The sequence below is a fragment of the Bos mutus genome, chromosome 12, assembly GCF_027580195.1.
Source record: "Bos mutus isolate GX-2022 chromosome 12, NWIPB_WYAK_1.1, whole genome shotgun sequence".
Taxonomy (NCBI): domain Eukaryota; kingdom Metazoa; phylum Chordata; class Mammalia; order Artiodactyla; family Bovidae; genus Bos; species Bos mutus.
Window position 1 is genome coordinate 22,292,361 of NC_091628.1, and position 9,365 is coordinate 22,301,725.

Here is a 9,365-nt window from a genome sequence, read left to right on the forward strand (position 1 = left end):
AGATTTACATGAGGAAATTTGATTTACAAAAAATAGTGTCATAGCCGTTAAATATTACTTGGTTTGTCTGTGTATAGTCACTGAGAATTATGACTTCTGTTTGCAAACCCATGTGCCTCAACCTGCAACAGCTGAGGTTATTTAAGATCTCAAAATGGACTTGGTTTGTGTTCTGCCTTACCTTGCTAGGAGTCTTGGTAATACACCCATTTCTGTCTTCCTTAAGCTTCCAGATTAGAAATATCTGCTCTTGAGCAAATACTTAATTATTCACTAGGGCCAGTCCTTCTCATACAGCCCTGCCCTGCTCCTGATGGAGGCTAAGAAAATTCCCTTAGATTCACTCACATAAAATATCTCCTCTTCTTTCTCGTATGGCCTCTGGCTTCTTGCTTCCTGCTTTCTTGAAATCTGTAAGTTTTCAGGTGATTTTTGCTTCTCTGGCTTGATCTCTACCTGAATTCCCTTCTGGGTTCAGCCGGCTTGCTTCTTTCACTGGTGGCTGCCATCTTGCTTCTACTCCCAACCCTCATGTTTTCCCAGCCTTCTCTTGCTGGTCAGCTCCTCCTCCAGCACGGACTCCCTTCCCTATGGCAACTCTCACAGTGCAGGACTGGGTGTCTCTCTGTTTACAGTTTGCTGCAAGTCTTATTATAGTTATTTGATGGGGAAGGTTTCAATTACACCCCAGCTGGTTCATTCACTTTAATTTATACTCCCACTACCTGCTCTCTTCACTTATACTTCCTATACTTCTAACTATTAGTCACCTATGTGGAAGGAAGATATTGAAAATACCCTTCTGGGTTGACCTGATTGTGTGGTTCTCTTCAGATTACAACTACATATCTGAAAGGAAAGTGAAAATCTGAGGACAGTGGGCATTTGTAATATCGACAATATTGATGGTCTTTGGATCTGGAAGGATCTGGAGAGAATTTAATCTGAACTCTTTATTTTCTAGATGAGGCTTGGAGGAGAGATCTGATTTATTCAGGATCATTTTGCTAGCTAATGTCAGATACCTGTCTCCCTAGATAAGACCATTTTCATCCCAGAGTATTTATTGACAACATGGTTACTCCTGTATAGTCCTACCTACAAATAAACTATTTATGTGTGTGTGTGTGTGTGTGTGTATGTATACACTTGAAGAATGTTTCCCAAACCTGTCAGAATCATCTGGGATGCCTTTTTAAAAGCACAGTAATATAGGCTACTTTCAGACACCCTGAAACAGAATCTCTGAGGCTGGGCTCAGGAACTCAAGGTCTTTCCTGAGGATACTATTTTGTATAATTCTCTCACCCTCCCCCTCTCTTTTTTTCTTCCATCAAGTACTACATTTTCTAAGACTGGCTGATATCAGCATGAAGGGGACCCCAGGTAGGCTCACCACACTATGTTGTCAGGGTAGAAACCAGAAACCCAGGGCAGAGAGGTACACATGTAGCAGCTTGTATGTGGCCCTGAGCACGAGGTCCTGTATCTTTAAGCAGAGCTCTGCAAGCTTAGAGGCTGGCTTTGCTTGCTCATCTATGCGGAGGCGGCCACCATCCTGTGAGCAGTACCTGGGCTTGTGGGAGTTCTTTGGGGAAACTGCCCCGTGAGTCAGGCCTGCAGAGGGTTGTGGGGCAGAGTTCTCAGCATGCTCAGTGGTGATTCAGGGGCCCAGCTGAGACCTCGGCAGGAACCGAGCCTGCCCTGAGTAACCCATTCTCCCTGGTCCGGAACTGGCCCTGTCTGGCTGGTAGGGAGTGGTCCTGACTTAGCTAACCACATCATCACCAGCAGTGATCAATGCCCACAGGATCAGCCTCCTGGCATCAGCCGTGGCATGTGGGCACAAGGAGAACTGGGGAATAGTGGGTGCAAATGGTCTGAGGAGACTAGGTCTCCAATGAACAAGCATATTCACTATGGCATTAGGGCTAGAAAGACCACACATTCACTGGGTGTATCCACAGGAGTTACTCAGCAGCGTGATACATGGGGGGCTGGAGACGTAAATCCCTTCTTGTGTTTAGGGATTGAAAGTCCCCTCTGTGGTCAAGGATTTGGGGCAGTTTTATGTGAAAGTAGTGAAAGTGACCCAGTGGCTTCGGGGCTGCCTCCCAGCCCTGCCCTGGACCACAGATGCATCAGCCTACGGTAGTTCAGCAGCTCTTTAGTCTTGATCCTCAGAAGGTAAAATATTGGCCTCCTTCTCCCTGCAGATGTTCAAGGTGGGCTCAAGAGCTTGTAACGATTCCTCTTCTCATTTCATGGTTCTGATGGCCCCCAAAGCCTTGCTGTCTTGCAGCCCAACCAGAGGTCAAAGAATAATGCAAGAAACCCCATTTCCCTCAGATTATCCTGGAATCACTTTCCCTTGGAGCTGGAAGAGGACCTAGGCCACCTCCCATCCCTGAATCACTGAGAACCCTGGAGTCCCAGAGCAAAGGGTAGATTCCAAGTGGAACAAAAAGGTCCCCTTGAGCAAATGCAGCCAGAACCATCACAGCTTTCCAGGGGCATGAGGAGATGCAGGGCATGTAATCTGTAAGTGTTTTTGTTTGTTTTAACCTGAAATCCTCCATACTTTCTTGTTGGAGAGCATGTCCTGGAAGAACAGCTTGCTAAGTTCTGGTCCATGTTGAAGGGGCATTGTGAGCATTTTGGTGGAACTGCAGTAGCCAGTAAGTGACATGACCTCTTGGCCATGCTCTCTGCTCCCCATCAGTTTCTCTACCACCCAGCACAGGTGGGACCAGTGGATGTGTAACCTTGAGTTGAGAGGAACCATGACCTGTGGTAGCCTGGTCACATATACAGAGACTGGGGTTATTGTAAGAAATGAGGAGTAATTCAGGAGAAGTTTTCTGTTAAGAAACCACAAAGGGATTTTTCTACCTGGATATTAGAGCTGGAGACAAGTTAACTCTTAGGACATTGACACTTAGAAGTCATGGACCTGGTGCTTTGCCATTGTAGGGACTTGGCCAGCTCTTGGATTTCTGCTTCTCTCTATACGTAAGCTTTATCTTTTTCTCCCCCTACTTTTGACCTAATGTAACCCCTCCATATTGTATCTTTGGGGCTTCCCTGGTGGCTCAGTGTTGAAGAATCCACCTGCCAAGCAGGAGTGTAAGTTCAATCCCTGGGTGGGGAAGATTCCCTGGAGAAGAAAATCACAACCACTCCAGTATTGTTGCCTTGCAAATCCCATGGACAGAGAAGACTGGTGGGCTACAGTCCATGGGGTCACAAAGAGTCAGACATGACTTAGCGACTGAACAACAACAACATTATTATCTTCTACTTAATCATGTTTCTACTTCCTCACAATTTGGCTTGCTCTTGACTTCAGCTGGCTCAAGGCTATTCATGGTCTTACCCACTGCATCTCAGCCCCTGTGGCAAACAGCCTGAGAATAGGCATTATTTTCCAATTCAACAACCTATGAGTGAGGATCTAATTTGCCCAGCAGATGCCTGTTTTGAGTGCAGATTTTTTTTTAAGAGAAACATTACTTTTTTAAAAAGATTATTTTTAATGTGGACTGTTTTAAAAATCTTTATTGAATTTTTTTTACAATATTGCTTTTGTTTTAAGTTTTGGCTTTTTGGCCTTCAGGAATGTGGGATTGTAGCTCCTCTGATCAGGGATTGAACCTGCACCCAATGTGTTGAAAGGCAAAGTCTTAACCACTGAGCCATCAAGGAAGTCCCCTGCAACTATCTCTTAATTTTGTGTCTCCCCCATCAAACTGTGTCTTATTCATCTTAGCATCCCCAGTGCCCAGCCCAGTGCTGGAACCAATGCCAAGTACTAAATTTGGGGGCAAAGCAAATTATCAGTTCAGTTCAGTTATTCAGTTGTGTCCAACTCTTTGTGACCCCATGGACTCCAGCACGCCAGGCTTCCCTATCCATCACCAATTCCCAGAGTTTGCTCAGACTCATGTCAATCGAGTCAGTAATGCCATCCAACCATCTCATCTTCTGTCATCCCCTTCTCCTCCTACCTTCAATCTTTCCCAGTAGCAGGGTCTTTTACAATGAGTCAGTTCTTCATAACAGGTGGCCAAAGTATTAGAGTTTCAGCTTCAGCATCAGTCTTTCCAATGAAAATTCAGGACTGATTTCCTTTAGGATGGACTGGTTGGATCTCCTTGCAGTCCAAGGGACTCTCAAGAGTCTTCTCCCCACAGTTCAGAAGCATCAATTCTTTGGCACTCAGCTTTCTTTATAGTCCAACTCTCACATCCATACATGACCACTGGAAAAACCATAGCTTTGATGAGTTGGACCTTTGTTGGCAAAGGAATGTCTCTGCTTTTGAATATGCTGTCTAGGTTGGTCATAGCATTTCTTCCAAGGAACAAGCACCTTTTAATTTCATGGCTGCAGTCACCATCTGCAGTGATTTTGGAGTCCCCCAAAATAAAGTCTGTCACTATTTCCACCATTTCCCCATCTATTTGCCATGAAGTGATGGGACCGGATGCCATGATCTTAGTTTTCTGAATGTTGAGTTTTAAACCAACTTTTTCACTCTCCTCTTTCACTTTCATAAGAGGCTCTTTAGTTCTTCTTCACTTTCTGCCATAAGGGTGGTGTCATCTGCGTATCTGAGGTTATTGATATTTCTCCTGGCCATCTATAATATATGAAGCAAATTATATACAAATGCAAAAATGGTGGAGAAAGGAAGAGGGAGGCTTGGAAACCTAAGCAGGCATGAAATATAAGATCCAGGGGTCATGGTGAAACATGAGCACTGCTGAATATCTCCATTAATGTTGATTTAGAATATGATGCATAGGATTCAATACAATTTCTTGTAGTGTTCTCAGCATTGGCTAAATCTTTATTTTACCTAGTCTGTTTCTACATTTTTTTAATCAAAGAAGAAGAAAGGAAAAGCAGAAGATGCTAGAGAAGATTGGAGTATGCAAGGTGAAAAGAAAGAACAGAAGGGATGTAAAATAATAGTTGGATTCTTTAGTTTGGGAATCAAAAAATCAGGCTAAGGATTGATTTTTTCAATGCAGCCTCAGAATCCAAGGCAACAGATGTGTGGACTCTCCTTTTATTCCAATGTCACAATTAAAATCAGAAAGAAAAATGGGGAAGCAAAAATTGTTGGCAGGTTGATTGCCAAGCAACTGATCGAATTGCAAGGGTCCAAGTCAATTCACTCTTCTTAACAACAAAATAATTGGACTGTGTCTGAACTATGTGAAATTATCTCCATTTTAAAGATACTAAATGGATTTGATTATTCAATAATCAGTGCACTGCTCAGCATTAGCAAGTTATAGCAGCCAAAATAGCTGATTTGACTCCAAAAATGTCAACTTGGCAGCACCCTGTAAACACTCAGGCTTTGTAGGAGAATGGGCTCCCGAGCCAGAACTTGAGCTACCACTTTACCCAGAGAGACAGTGGGTATGAAAGTCACTTGGCTTCCTCTGGGAAAATGGGAAGTTGCTTGCTCTTACCCCCCTCACTGGACTGTAGAAGACTCATCCAGTCATTCAAAAATATGCTTCAGTGCAGTTCTGACATCAACCATCCAAGGTTACCACAGACTCCATAGGGAGAGGACACTGTCCTCCTAAGACTCCTTTCCCTTCCAATACCAGCTCCATGTTCCAGGGTCCCCAGGCCACTTCTGAACAACTGGCTACTGATTTTGGGGTTCTCATGACCCTCTCAGATTTGATAATTTAGTAGAACAACTCACAGACCTCAGGAAAGCTCTCTCCTTATACATTTACTGAGTATGAAAATCTGGACCAGCCATAAGACACCTATAGGGTAAGACCTGGGAGGATCCCAAATGCTGAGCTCCTGAGTCTTCTCCATGTCTTCTCTGTATTGAATCAGGATGTATCCTGGTACACTGATACATTCACCAACCATTTGGGCCTCAGAGTCCATAGTTTTTATTGGGATTTCATTATGTAGCCACAATTGACCGTATCATCAGCCAGTTGTCTGAATTCTATCTTCAGCCTCCCTCCTCTCCTCGGAAGTCAGGAATTTGGGTTGATATCATGTGGCTCAAAGCTCCAACCTCAAGTTACATGGTTGACATTTCTGGCATGGCCAGCGTCCCCCTTGAGGTCACCTAGTGGCCCACCATGAGTCACCCCAGCAGCACCAACTCAGGTGTGGTCCCTCACTATCTTCTGGTGAGACAGGAGACTCCCAAACTTCTGTGACTGCTGCCACTGCCCGCAGAGAGAAGAATAAAGTTTGGGTGGTATTTCTGCTTCGTAACCTGTGTCCCAGTGTCTTGCCCTTTCACCTCCATCCTTTCGCTTCTCCTACCATACTCCCCTCAGCTCTCACATGGGGTACCCAGAGCTGCAACATGGGGAAGTATCTCTGTCCTCCTTTCTTGATCACTTCTTTTTGATTCAAATGATCTATGTCTCAGGAAAAATGGCAGTGGAATGTTCATTCCATTAATAGTCCCCCACATAAATTGTTCTTTGGTGTATTTCCCAAGATCTGTGTTGGGCTGCTTGGTCTGTGCTTACCTTCATTATCACCGTCACCACCACCACCATCATCATCAATTACCCTCCACCATCTACTTCTTGAAAGTCACCCAAGACAAGTGCCCTACAAGTACTGATAGGAAGCAGCCTTCTGTGTTTTCACCCAGAGAGGAAACCATGCTTTGGGAAGTGAAGTAGAAAACAGACCAGTAGGCATAGCAGGCAACATGCCTGAACCCCGTGGCGCTGGGAGGTTGAAGGAGGAGAGAGCAGGCAGGAAGGATGTGAAACATCGGTCTTCCTGCAGACAGTTGGTGAGGCCAGGCCAGCTGTCCACCAGAACAGGCCAGAACATGGTCTCCTGGGGGACAGGTCTGCTGGGGCAGTCAAAGCCAATTGTTTGAAAACGGAATTATAGAGGAAGTATGACAACGAGAGGGATGACGCTGGCCCCTGCCCTCTTGTCTTCCCAGACACAGGAAAATCATGGAGCCAGGACACGGGCTGCTCTGTAGCTTGCCAATCTCACAGGGCAGGTGGTCGCATGGGACATGCACAGCTCCTGTATTCTCTGGTGTTGGGTTGATCATCACAGAGACAGAGGGAGACCCCTTGTTCTCTTAGCTTCCAGGTCTGGGATAACATGGTACTTTGGGGCCAGTAGACTTGGGTTTGATTACTATCTCTGGCTCTCCTGATAGCTAGCTGTGTTATGGTGGGTGTGTGTGGCCTGGCTTACACTGAGCCTTGTTTACCATGTGTCAGGCTGTCTTCCTCCTATTGTGTAGCGAGGGTTAGATGAGATGATAGACAGGGAAGCTGTATGATACCCAGCACATTTAGCCTGTCCCTTCCTCTCTCTCTTGTCCGTAGGTCCCTGGTGCCACCATCCTCTGCACAGCATCCTGTACCTGTAGATTCTGCAGAAGCTCCTGCTTCATTTCCTGCTGGAATGGAATGATTCAGGATCCCCCACTGTCCACCAGAGTCAGCCCCTGAGGGGGAGCAGTACTGAAGAAGAGCTTCTCATGTTCCCCTTGACTCACCCCTATGGACTTTGCTGGACTAAAAGAAGGTTGGCATTCATGCACTGTAATTTCATTGACACCAAAAAAAGCCTTTCCTTCACTCCCCTCATTTCCCCCAAACCCCAAGAAAACAAAAACAAACCCTCCCCTTTGTGTTAACCTGCTGATATACAACTCTTGGGGTTTTGTTCTTTTAAATCATCTAAATGCAAATTTTCTTAGAAGTCATGATATTTAGAGCCTGAAATTTGTCTGTCTGAACAAATAAAAGAGTCTCAATCTCCCCTCTGAGGTCCCTGTGTGAGGGAGGGCCTTATATAATTGCTGAGGAGAAAAAGCAGCCCAGACTCTACTTAACCTACTTCTACAGTTTTGTTTTGAGCCCTTTTCGAGAGAGAGTGCAAGACCAGTTTCTCATCAAACCCACAAAACTCATATTCTCAGACTTGGAGTTTTTTCTGTCCCCACCCCTACCTCACCCCACTTCCTCCCCACCTCTGTACTCCACCGTGGCAGGAAGGAAAGATGGGACCTTTGCTGAGGGCTCAGGAGTGTGGTCTCAGAACCAGGGGGCCTGCCTTTCCATCTAAGCGCTGACCCTCTCCAGCCATGTGACCTTGGACAAGACACATAATCTGTCTGGGCCTCAGTTTCCTCATTTATATATTTTGGGAACAAAAATAGTTCTTATTTCATAGGATTCGTTAAAGGTTTAAGAATTAGTACATACAAAACGCTTAGAACTGTACTCAGAACCTAGAAAGCATCATCCATGTAGTCAGATAACAGAGAGGAAAGCCCTGGTGTTGGCATCAAGCCACCAGGGTCTGTACCCTGGTGCTGCTGCTTATGACTGTGACCTTCAGCTAGAAACCCAAACCTCTCTGTCTCAGTTTGCTCCTTTGTAAAAGCAGAATGTGTGCTAAGTCGCTACAGTTGTGTCTGACTCTGTGCAACTCTATGGCTTGTAGCCCACCAGACTCCTCCGTCCATGGGATTTTCCAGGCAAGAATACTGGAGTAGCTTGCCATTTCCTTCTCCAGGGGATCTTTCCAACCCAGTAGACGAACCTGTGTCTCTTATGCCTCCTGCATTGGCAGGCAGGTTCTTTACCACTAGCGCCATCTAGGAAGCCTGTAAAGGAGGATAATAGTAACCATATCAGGGGATTGTTGAGAAGTTTAAATGAGTTAATATTACAAAGCTTTTCAATCAAACACACCAGGCACCAGTGAGCACTCAGTGTAATTATTATTTTACTCTATAGCATGTTGACATTGTACAAGGTGGTCACCTGTCAAAGAGGCAATGGGGTGATGTGATACCTGTGATATTGTTTCATAATGAGATAATATGAAATGTGGTCCAGAAAATAGCCACTTCTATTTATCACTTCACACACAAATAGTTGTTTTCAAAAGCTATTAATACAGTTTCAGTCACTAGCTCCTGATCTAAGACCTCTCCCTAGAGATTCCTCCAACTTGAGTCCCATACCCCCGACTTCTCCACCCATGCGAAGTCCTTTTTACCCAGCTCACTGCCTCCCGCCTCCTGCCTGAGTCTGTGTGTTAGCCATAATTGCTTCACAAAGTTATATGACTCAAAAAACAGAACAGCATATTGAATGGGAAATTAAAAAAACACATAAGTTGGTTTCATCACATCTTGCAAGGGTCCTGGAGTTTTCCACATGATTTGATTCCAGCTCAAAAATTGCATTAGGGCTTTGGTAAAGGCTGCTAAAATTTGCCTGTCTTGTTGTTTGGAGGAGTGGTTTTCTGATGATCTCAGAGTCATGAGTTGTCTGTTAGCTCCTCCCCTAATAGTGCTACTAAAAGTG

The 9,365-nt window shown here is 45.0% G+C and overlaps 1 long non-coding RNA gene across 2 annotated transcripts in view; it reads left to right on the forward strand.

Moving 5' to 3' along the window:
• LOC138990256 (uncharacterized) overlaps positions 1–8,930 on the forward strand; it is a 328,388-nt gene extending 319,458 nt beyond the window's left edge. For both annotated transcript variants that reach the window (XR_011466375.1, XR_011466374.1), the window contains one exon: positions 7,368–8,930. This is a non-coding gene — a long non-coding RNA (uncharacterized lncRNA). The remainder of the gene's footprint in view (positions 1–7,367) is intronic.
• Positions 8,931–9,365: the final 435 nt, after the last annotated feature.